Source organism: Otolemur garnettii, unplaced genomic scaffold (genome assembly GCF_000181295.1).
Source record: "Otolemur garnettii isolate 467f Iridium unplaced genomic scaffold, OtoGar3 scaffold00004, whole genome shotgun sequence".
NCBI lineage: Eukaryota > Metazoa > Chordata > Mammalia > Primates > Galagidae > Otolemur > Otolemur garnettii.
Window position 1 is genome coordinate 36,292,235 of NW_003852399.1, and position 12,066 is coordinate 36,304,300.

A 12,066-nucleotide genomic window follows, 5' to 3' on the forward strand; every position below is an offset into this window, starting at 1 on the left:
TAAAGTGTGTGGTAGGTGAATTATATTGAAAACATGTGTACACAGCATATTGCTACAGAACTTTTTAATTAAAGTCTTTTCTTGAGGTTTCTGCTAATACTAAAGCTGATATCTCTTAGTATGTCTAGTTTTTGGAATGCGGGTTTGAGTTAAGAGTAAATGAAATAGGAAAATTATATAGATTTGTCAGAAAAATTCAAAAATCTTATCAGTCTTGGCTATTCTCAAATATTGCAAAAGCTCTTCTTAAAAATAATGACTTCATATTATTCCTGCATAGTTCTCCTTTCCATAGAACGCTATGATTTTTTATTTTTATTTTTAATGGCTGATACAGGGAGCATCATTGCTGACAAGGTGTCACAGCAATGCCCACATCTCGCTGACCAGCCCAGCTGGGCTTTGACAGCTTCCCTGAGAAAGGACACAGCGTGTTAAAGATAACAACATTAAGAGTGATTACAAAAAAACAAGAGGTGACAAAGCTCATTTAAGACATACTACAGAAAATTCCAGAGCCTTTGCTGGGTTTCCCCTTTAAATTCTATTACCCAAAACCTCTTTTTAACTTATTCTAATTATTTTAATAATTAATGTACTTATCACTTTTACAGAATAATCACCGTTAGCGAACATAACCTAGTTTTATGGCAGGTACAATGTGACCAAGCATGGTCTCTGGCTTAAGGAAGATAGAATAAATATAAATATACAAACACATATAATGCAAACATTTGGCCCAAGAGGAGCAAAAGTCCTTACGAAGGAATGGTGAGTCATGTTAGAGAAATTAGGGAAGAATTCGTGAAGGAAGAGGAATTTTGAAATGGCCCTAACTGTAAGCACGGTTAGTGGCTGGATGGAAGGCATTTCTGAGATATGTGAGCACATGAGTACAGTCAATCGAAAATGTAGTAATTCTTATTTTTTATTTATTTTAATTAATTAATTATTTTTTGCAGCTTTTGGCCAGGGCTGGGTTTGAACCCACCACCTCTAGCATATGGGGCCAGTGCCCTACTCCTTTGAGCCACAGGTGCCACCGCAAAAATGTAGTAATTCTTTCATGCAACAAATACTTCATGAATGTCTTGTTCTGAGGCCCTATTCTACTAGGTTTCATGCATTTATTGACAGACAAAATTGATTTGGACTGAGCCTTTTTGGACCAAGTTATAACCTAGTAGAGACAGGCAGCAAACAGTAAACGAGCCACATAATACTTCAACCTGCAATAGGTGCTACAAAGGTATAAACAAATAACATGGAAAACTAATAACAAGGGAGGCCTGGTTTAGATCATCAGAAATCTCTGAAGGAGAGAGATTAAACTTCAGACCTGAAAAATACAAGTAGCTAGACAAGGAAAGAAAACATCAAGAGGAGAAAGTGTTCCAGAGAAAAACAGCATGTGCTACAGCTGAGAAGGGATGGAGAGCTTGTGTCTGAGAAACTGAGAGAAAGATAGGAGCACTAAAGGGCACCGAGGGAGGAAAGTCAAATGAGCTGTGGCTGAAGAAGCAGATAGGGACTTGGTTTATTATGCAAGAGATTTTCAGCTGCACGAAGATGTTTGGTTGCTACTTGGTATGTGATAGGAAGACATGAGAAAATTAAACAGAGATGTAACAGCATCTGATTTATTACTCTAGATGCCATATGGAAATTAAATGCATGGAAATAAAGCGTAGAAGTGGGGAGAATTGGCAAGAGGCTGTTATAGCAGTCTACGGGAGAAATGATGGCGTTTAGAGAAGAGTGCCTGCAGCTGAGATGGAAGCTTATGGAGTCAAGACATAGTGACTAGGATTAGCTGATGGTCATAGAGATGTAAGGCTGTTAAGGCTGGTTAGACACTGAGCCAGGTAAGTCATGTGATCAGCTCCACAGCATGTACTTCGAGAAGTTCTCTGAGACCTCTGCAGACAGTGAATGCCTTTGGGGCTCATTTCATAATCCTCATCACTTCTCATTCATAAACCCAGAATAATAATTTGTTGAAGAAATGAGTTTAGGATAAATTTGATAATATTATTTGGTTTTCTGAGGATATTAGAGGGAAAAAAATAATCAATAGCTTATACAGATTTAAGCAGCATTGGTTTAAAAAGAAATGTTTAAAGAACAAGCCAAGACATTAGATATTAATCTGTAAGTAGTTTAAAAATTACTTAGGCTTGTAAACTTTTAGTTATTTAATAATGCAACAAAAATATAGTTTAGATGTCTTTTAGAGTGTTTGAATCAAATATTTATTGTATTAAAATTTGTTTATCTGCTAATATACAAATATTATATAATTGATCCAAGCCCTGTAAGTTTGAAGTTTTACCTAAATCGATTTTTGGTTTCATAGGTAATTTGGAGTAGGAGGGCATGAAGACCCAGTGTATATTCAGCCTTCATGGTTAACCTGTGGGTCAGGTCAACTCCACAGGCTTCCTTTACGTGTATCATTTCAAATATCCTTGGAATGTGGCTAGTGTGTGCTCAGAGCTCTCCAGGGCCCTGCAGCTATATATTTAGGAAAATGTAGAGGAACCTGCATTCAAGTACTTTACAATCTGCCTGGGCATATGTTTCAGGCACTCAAGTAAGTTTGAATTGCTTAAGTATATAGTCTCTTGAAAGGGAAATGTTTTAAAGCCCTTGTTAAAAGAACTCTTACTGCACAAGCAGGAATGGTGCACATCTAGTAAAGTGAGTCAGAGGAAGATTTAGGGTAAAAAGAAATAGAACTCAGTCTTCAAGTATTTATGAAAATATGGGAGGGAGAGGCATGATTTAGTTATTTGCCATAAAGGAAATACTTAACAAAAAATAGCACGGGAATTTGATAGAAAGGCCCACTGTACTGTACTGTACTACCCACTACCCCTTCTAATGAAAACTGCTCCTTCCTAGCCTTTGTTTCTAGGCAGCCGTGTTTTACCACATGGTCCTTCATCTCTGCCTTTCTTCCCTGTAGAGAGAAGCAGAGAAGCTCTGAGAGAAGAATCCTGTGGTTCCCAGAGCTGCCTAGGATTCACTTGCTTAGTGTTATCTCAGGGTGTCCTAAAAGTCACCCCTCGCGTCACCATACATAAGGAAACATGGGAAATTCTAGCTAAATGTACATTTATTTACAATATATTCATTAAAAGTTTTATAAAATATTTACAGAATATTCGCTATGTGTTGGCCACCGCTTTGAAAATTTGGGGGATATTTTGTCTGGTCTATGTATATTTCTGAAAAAACTCCTGTCTTCTTGAAGCAGATTGAATTAGCCTTCATACTTTACCATCAAAGAAATAAAACTAAAAGTAGTGTTGATCAGTTTACGCAGGAGAAAATGAAAACTCATTTAAAAGAATAGGGAGAAAGAAATCTATCCAGTTAGGTTTAAAGATGGAGCTAACTATTTTTTTTAATAAAATTATTTTAAAAATTATAATAAATTATATAAAAATATTATTATTATTTGGGAATAGACTATCTCTAAGGGATAAAAACTTTGTTAGAGCTCTTATCGCAGCTTCCAAAATGTTGTACATAGTTCCAGGTCCTGCCCTGGACCTCTGGATGGTGAAGTGGTGGTGCCCCAGAAATGCTCTGGGAAGCCTGCTGCAATATTGATTCCAAGGCCTTGCCCCCAGAGATTCTGGAGAAAGTCTGGGGTGTGCCTGGGCACCGGTAATTTGAACAAGCTCTACAGTTAATTCTGGCCCACCGCCAGATTTCAAAGCCCTGCCCAGTGACCTCAGGCAGTTTTGACTCAGATATGCACTCAGATATCTTGAAATGTATGCCTTCCTGCTAATAACATTTCTTTGTTCTTGCCTCTGGAATTCTAAACAAAGAAAGATTTATTTTTATTTTCTTCTCTCCTGGCAATAGCGCAGTAGTACTTGAGTGTTTAAAACTGGCCTTACCTGGTATTGCTTCCTATGGAAAGCAAAATATAAGCAACCTATCGTTTTAGAAAAGTTAAAATAACTTTCTCTAAATTTCTTTCAATATTCTAAGGCAAACATGGCAAACATCAGAGAGGCTCATGTGAACTTTCCCCCTTTAGGAAAGATCAAATATGGGAACTTCTTTTTAAAAATCATTAGTAGCATTATTTTAAATTGACAAGTCATAGCCGGGCATGGTGGCTCACTGTGGTAATCCTAGCACACTGGGAGGCCAAGGCAGCCACTATTGCTTGAGCTCAGGAGATCAGATCGAGACTAGCCTGAGCAAGAAGGAGACCCCTCCCTACTACACATAGAAAAACTAGCTAGGCATTGTGGCAAGTGCCTATAGTCCAAGCTACTTGGGAGGCTGAGGCGAAAGGTTTGCTAGAGCCAAGGAGTTGAGGTTGCTATGAGCTATGATACCTTGGTACTCTACCCAAGGCAACAGAGTAAGATTATCTTAAAAAAAAAAAAAATGTAGTTACTAAGGCACCTAATGCAACAATACTTAAAATGGGACATTTCAACAGCAACAACAAAAAAATAAATTGACAAATCATAATGATAAATGTTTATGAGGGACAATGTGTTTTGAGGTATATATACAATAAGGAATGATTAGATGAAGCAAACTAAGACACCCTCCTTTTTTTAATGATGAGATGTTTGAATTTTACTGTCTTAGTTATTTTGAGATAACTTACCTATCTTTTCATAAAGATGGTATGTTTGATATTTACTTAGTTATTTTGAGACACATTTTTTTTTTTTTTGAGACACAGTCTCACTTTGTTGCCCTCAGTAGAGTGCTGTGGTGTCACACCACACAGCAACCTCAAACTCCTAGGCTTAAGTGATTCTCTTGCCTCAGCCTCCCAAGTAGCTGGGACTACAGGTGCCCACCACAACACCTGGCTATTTTTTCTAGAGATGAGGTCTCTCCTGGCTCAAGCTGATCTCAAACTTGTGAGCTCTGGGAATCTACCCACCTCAGCCTCCCAGAGTGCTAGGATTATGGGGGTGAGCCACCACCCCTGGCCGAGATACACATTCTTTTTTTTTTTTTCCCAGACAATGGAATATTATTTAGCATTAAAAACAACTGAGCAATCAAACCATGAAAAAACATGGAGGAAACTTAAATCCATATATTACTAAGTGAAAGAAGCCAGGCTGAAAGGCAATATATTGTATGATTCAAACTATATGATATTCTAGAAAAGGCAAAACTCTATAGACAGTAAAAGAAAACCAGTGGTTACAAGGGAATTAGGGGAGGGAGGGGGAAATAGGTGGGGCACAAAGAAGTTTTAGTGCTGTGAAACTATTCTGTATTATACCATAGTGCTGATACCTGACATTAAGTATTTGTCAAATCCATAGAACAGACAACACCAAGAATGAATCCTCATATAAATGATGTACTTTGGGAGATAATGATGTGTCAATGTAGAATGGAACAAATACTGGTGTGGGGTATTGATAAGTAGTAGAGGCTATGCATGTAGGGGGCCAGGCAGTGTATGAGAAACCTCTACATTTTCTTCTCAAATATGCTAGACTTAACAAATGATCTAAAAACTAGTTTATTTTAGGGCAGCACCTGTGCCTCAGTAGGACGCCAGCCTCATATACCAAGGTTGGCGCGATTGAACCTGGCCTCGGCCAAACTGCAATAACAAAAAAATAAAAAAAAATAGTTTATTTTAAAAATTACACCCTGAAGATGACATCAGGAGCAATAAGAGGGTCCTCTGGATTCAAGATTGGCATCTTCTATGATGAGACTAGAAGGACCCCATTGTTTCAAGATTTTGCTACAGAATCAACAAAAAACCTGTGAGTAGTTGGTGTTTTTTTCCCTCCCTGGCTAAGTTAGGACACACAGGACTTGGACCAGACTGATCTGGGTTTGAACTCCACCTCTGCCACTTAACAAGTGAAGCTGTTTTCTTTATTTGTGAAGACTGAATGAGATCATATATGCCAAAGGGCTCTGTATGCTGCCACACACATACAAATATTAAGTGTTGCTGAAATTATCTATAAATGTACCTTAGGAATGTCCTAGATGTGTGAGATTTGGTTCTGATACACGAACACAACCTGCCTCTCTTGGTCAGCTCCTGGCTTTGAGAACGTGCTAACGGATAGGCCCAAGTCCCATGTACTAGACAGCCAGCTCAAAGCAGATAGAGGCAATGAAAGGGTGAAAAACTCCTGATCCTATAGCTATCTGATCTTGGTGCAACTTGCAAAGGGAAGGAAGGGACAAAAACTAAAAACACAGCTACAAATACACACCAGGACATAATACAGCCATCCAGCCAATGGGACAAGCAGTATAATTCCCAAGTGTCCTTTTGGTTAAACAGATGACAATGAAGAAAAATGGCTCCCACATCATGACTGTGATATGAAGGCTGGAAACAGCACCCTCACAGCAGAAGTGACTTCTGCTGAGCTTCCAGGTCCCATACTCCTGGCTATAGCCCCTCCTCTCTTTGCAACACCTTGAAAGTTCATTACCCGTGATAATCTATTATGGGGCCAAGTGTTAAAGCAGAAATTTATTGAAATCCATTTATATAGTGTTTCACAGACAAAAAAATGTAAAGTCCTCAACATTCAGGCAATCGTCTCTTTCCAGAAGTGGTTCATGAAACGATGGATTTCTTTACCCTCCCCCCAATAAGATACTTCTGTTTATGCTCCTGAAAACGACCCATTTAATTACACCACATTCCTAGGAAGAATCCCTTTGAGGTCCCAAAACTTCTGCAGATAATGAAGAGATATTAGCAGAGAACCTTCTCCAAAATGCAATGCCTCATGACAGAGGTATAGTGCAAGAGGTACATGATGGTAGCTCTTCAGAGGAGTGTGTGCACACCTAGCATGTGAGCCACGAGGAAAGCTCGAGGGCCCAGCTGGCCCCCTAGCTGTGGAGTGTGGCCAGCCTGGACTGCATGGCCTTGAGAGCCTCTTCTTCCTCCTTATCCTCTGGAAGGGCATCAGTCACTTTACTGGGTGCCTTACCCAATGCCCCTGCTGTAATTTCAAACAGAATTTTGTCAATTTCCATTTCTGCTGCTTCCTCCACTTCCTCTGGATCATCCATGCTTTCAAAGTGTCCTCTAACATCTCCTCTATGATCCCAGGCTTCATCATCTCTTTGGATAGTTCCCACATGGTGGCCTGGATTTCTGGGATCTTCACAAGACTGCATAGCCTTCATCACTTCTGTGCTCTTCTGCAGGGAGCCAGTCACTTGCAGAACCAGTTGATTCTTCATACCCCAAAGCACTGAGTTCATATGCACTTTGGATGCATAGTTTGCTCACAGCCTTCCTGGACTCGATCATCTCCTTGGCCAAAACTACACAGACATCCTTCTGGCCCTTCTTGGCAGCATCTTTCACAGATTGTTTCACTTTTTCTTCTTCTCTTTGGATATCTCTTATTTGCCTGTCAACAACTCTCATTTCCTTCCTTATCTTCAATGACCATTCACTGACCAGCTCTTTGGGAGGCTTCTCCTGGTTTTTCCAAACAGCCCCATGATGAACTAAACTCGTCTTGCCCCTTCCAGCTTTCTGTTCCCTGCCGAGATACACATTCTTATTGATTATGATCACCTTATTACTGTGCAATAGATCTCAAACTCTATTACTCCTATTTGAAACTTTGTACCTTTTGATTAATAACTCTCATCTCTCCCTCCCTCTAGCCTCTTGTAACTACCATTCTGTTCTCTATTTCTACGTGTTCAACTATTTCAGATTCCATATGTAAGTGAGATCATGCAGTATTGTCTTTCTGAGCCCATCTTATTTCTCTTAGCATAATGTCCTTGAGGTTAACCCATGTTGTTGCAAATGACAGAGTTTCTCTCTTTTTAAAGATCACATAGTATACATTGTGTATAAATACCACATTTTCTTTATTTCTTTGGATATTGATGGACAGTTAGGTTGATTCTATATCTTGGCTATTATGCATCATTGCACAATGAACATGGAAGTGCAGAAATATCCCTTCAACATATGGATTTAAGGTTTTTTTTGGGATATATACTTAGAAGTGGGATGCCTAGGTCACATGATAGTTAACATTTTTAGTTTCTTAAAGAACATCTATACTGTTTTCCATCCATAATGGCTGTACTAATTTACATTCCCAACCATGCACAGGAATTTCATTTTGTCCTGAAGCTCACTGACACTTGCTGTCTTTCATCTTTTTGATAAAAGCCATTCTAACAGGTGTGAATAATACCTCTTTGTGGTTTAAATTTGCAATTCCCAAGTGATTAGTCATGCTGAGCATTTTTTCCCTATACCTTCAGGCCAATGAACACTAGAACTTCTGTGTCTAATTTTTGCCCTCTGACTCTTCCAGCTTGTTCCATCTTCTTTTTTAGAAAGGATAAAAATTCCAAACAATATATGAGGAGGGGGGAGGGAGAGGGGAGGGGAGGGGGGTGGATGGGTAGAGGGAGGGTGATTGGAGAGATCACCTCTATGGTTTATCTTACAAGGGTACAAGTGAATCTTTCTAAAAGTAGAATATAGATGTCTTGACATAACTACTAAGAAAATGACATGAAGGCTACGTTAACCAGTTTGATGAAAATATCTCAAATTGTATATCAAAATACCACACTGTACCCCATGATTACATTGTTGCACACAGCTATGATTTAATAAAAAAAAAATACCCCAACTTAAAAAAAATTCCAAACAATAGAGATCTTCATTCATTGAAGCTCTAATTATAAAAATATTTAACTTTTTGCCACACCATTTTGGATATACATTTTGCATTGAAACATACGTAGGCATGGATGATGGCTAAATCATAGGGCTATGTTGTTTGGAATCATTACAAATCCCTGGTCTGTAGCCTTGGTTAGAATCTAATTATTTATTTCTTCATTCTCTTGATCAACTGTATCAACTGTAATTAACTACAGTGATATTGGGGGTAGCCAGTGTTCCAGTTTGCCCAAGTTCCCAGGACATGGACTTTCATTTCTAACCCTGGCCATGACCCAGGCAATCTGGAACAAGTTGGTCACCATAGGCTTATCAGACCTTCTCTTTGACTGTATTTTCCTTACTTCTAATGAAAAGTTTAATTTCTTACTTTATAGAGAAAATGAAGACTATCAGGTAGAAAATTTCTCAATTTCTTTCCAACCCATTAAAAAGTATTTGGCCAGGGATCTAGCTTCATTAGTTATCTCCTCTTTCTGCTATATCTTCTCCCTCTTTGTATCTCACAACTCCTTCCCTTCAGCATGGTGTCAAACAAAATTTGCCAAATCTGAGCATGCTCGTAGGAAAGCATCCCTCTGTGACTCCGAGCTTGATGGAACCTTTTCTTCCATGCCTACACTTTTGTCATGACCAGATCCAAGGGAGATTTTATAATTTTCTCTTCATTCTGTGACTTCTTCCTAATATGTAATAAACTCCTCTTTCTGTTCTTATGTGTAGTTCTTCTACTCTCAGCCACAGAAAACTCATTGAAATGCATTTCTTGAGGGATGGTGCTTTTTCTTGACTGTATAGACCTTGCTTTTTTTTTTTTTTTAACCTGGTGATTTTTTAAAAAAATATTCTTTAACAATATAAACATGTTCAAGTATTTTCCATCTTAAACACAAAGCATACTCTTTTGATACCTGAGCATCTCTTACCTTGTCTCTCTCTTTCCTTTCTAGTTATTTATTTCAAAAAAGAAATGTGCCTTTTTACTTCTCACTGTCTTCAGGAACTGTGCTGTGCCATTTAACTTCAATTCACTCCAACAAACCTGTTCTTCTACAATCACCAATGATCACATGTTGCTAAATATTATGAAAAATGTTTTACAGTTATCTGTAATTCAAAAAATAGGTTTATTTTGGAAAACTAAACTACTGTAACTTATAAAGAATAATAGTAAAAAATCATCCATAATTCTTCTATGCAGAAGTAGTCATTCTCTGTGTCTTGTGTCACTATTTACAATTCTACAAACTAGTTACAGCTCCTCTTTCTTAAAATTCTGGTTGTATTTATAATCCTGTGGAAGTTCTTTCTCAATCTTTTTTGTTAAACCCTCATGTAACACCCAAAGTATACTCTTATATTGATGTTTCCAGCCTTATTTCTCACCTCACTGTTCATTTAGGTATTTTCCCATGCTGAGTTTTTGGTTTTTCCTAGCACGAAGACCATATCTACAACCTATGTTATGAGGCCTGCCAAATCTCCTTCCTCATTTCGAGTTTCACACAAACTTTCTGCAAGTACCACCGTCTCAGCACTGCCCCAATCTGATTTTAACATCTCCCCTTCCTTCCCTCCCAAACATCTCCCCTCCCCTATAGTGACGACACAACTATCAACCTAGTTATTCGGTTATTATTTTGATTTCTCCTGCTTACCTCCTATATCCAACTAGTTACCAATCCTTACCTATTAAATTGCCATCAAATTTCTTTGATCTATCTCTTTGGCTTTCCTGAGTATGGGCCCTCAACTTTTAAAAGCTGTATTTCTGCAAGTCTTCTAAATGATGTCTCTGCTTCTAAGCTTGGCCCCTTTTAATCAATTCTCCACACTGCTGCCAAAGTGATTTTTTGAAAATGTAAATCTGAACATTGTGGTTAAGATCATGGGCTACTGAGTGAGACAGATCTGGATTTATTAGTTGTTCCAGTGTTTATAAGCTGTAATCTTGGGCAAGTTAACCTCTCTAAGCTTCAATTTCCTCGTTGGTAAATTGGGATTATAATACCTATCCCAGATCATTATCTTGAGAATTACATAAGTGATCTGTATAGTAGATGCTTCTATTATCATGGTTATGCTTGTTCTTGCTGATACTTTTATATTATAGCTCTGCTTGCCCAGCTAAAGTCCTTCAATGCTTTCAAAAATCTTAACCCTTTGGGTGATATACAAGGCTTTTCATAGTAATGCCTTGTTTGAGTTCCCCAACTTCATTTCCTGTATTTTCCTTTCTTTCTTTATCTTCTGGTCATAGTGAATTATTTGTAGTTTTTATGACAGTACTCATTCATTTTTCTTTCTCTTTGTACATTCTTTAGTATTTCTTGGCTTCACCTGTTAAATTCAATACATTTATTCTTCAAAGTAAGGTTACTGTTTAATCTTTCCTATAGTTTCCTAAAGAATTTCCCTTCCTACCACCCTTACCATGGTTTAGATCAAGGCTCTGTTTGTTCTATTAACTTCCTGTGCACATGTAATTCTATCATTCCATATTATTCAACATATCTCAATTATTTTACTCAACAGGCTGTGAATATCTTGAAGACATCAACAGTGTCTTATTAATCTTTGTGTTATGAGTTTCTAAGCCAGAAGCTGTCAAATAGTAGTTGGTACTCAAATGTTGAATTTTATGAAGGTTTTGGATGTTCATAATCATAATATCCCAACATGGAGGTGATATAATATTATATAATAAAATTATTAACGATCATTTAAAAATAAATAGACAAATACTTTAAAGAATGTTATAGACAGGAAAGTGTATAGTAGTTGAAAACCTTATGTGGTTTGGAAAATTTCAAGGGAAAGATAATATTTTATGGATATCTTTATATATAAGATTTGATTAGGTAATAGAAACAGAAGGAGATTTTTCAGAAAAGAAGCTATGGGAACAAAGCAGAAGGAGCTAAAATATATGGAATGATTCTTGTGTGGTAAGCATCAAGTTGACCCTGAGAATTTGGTGTCTGATAATTTGCTTTCTCATTTCTCTAAGTAATCCCTTGAGGTGGATGGCTTATAACACTGATATTAGAAAGATTTAAGTAAATTTATAAAATTCACGTAGCTGTTGGATGTTGAAAAGGAAAACTGAATCCAGTTCTGCCTGACTTTGAAAAATTACTTTCTCTACAATGGACTATGGCATCACATGTTAAATGACCATGTAAGGCCAGAGCAATGAAAGCCTACAAAGTCAGGCAGGGGAAACATTTGAGTATTCATTATTAAGTAAACATAATATTCTTTCTGCTATCTCTGCAGTGGAATTGAAGAGCCTGTATCAAAATCAAGGATTGGCCAAAATGTACAGCAAGTCTGCTCTCCTATCA

At 37.6% G+C, this 12,066-nt stretch overlaps 1 pseudogene; it reads right to left on the reverse strand.

Annotated features, from left to right (window-relative positions):
- Positions 1-6,792: 6,792 nt before the first annotated feature.
- The window catches only part of LOC100964100, a 137,173-nt pseudogene continuing 131,899 nt past the window's right edge, over positions 6,793-12,066 (reverse strand).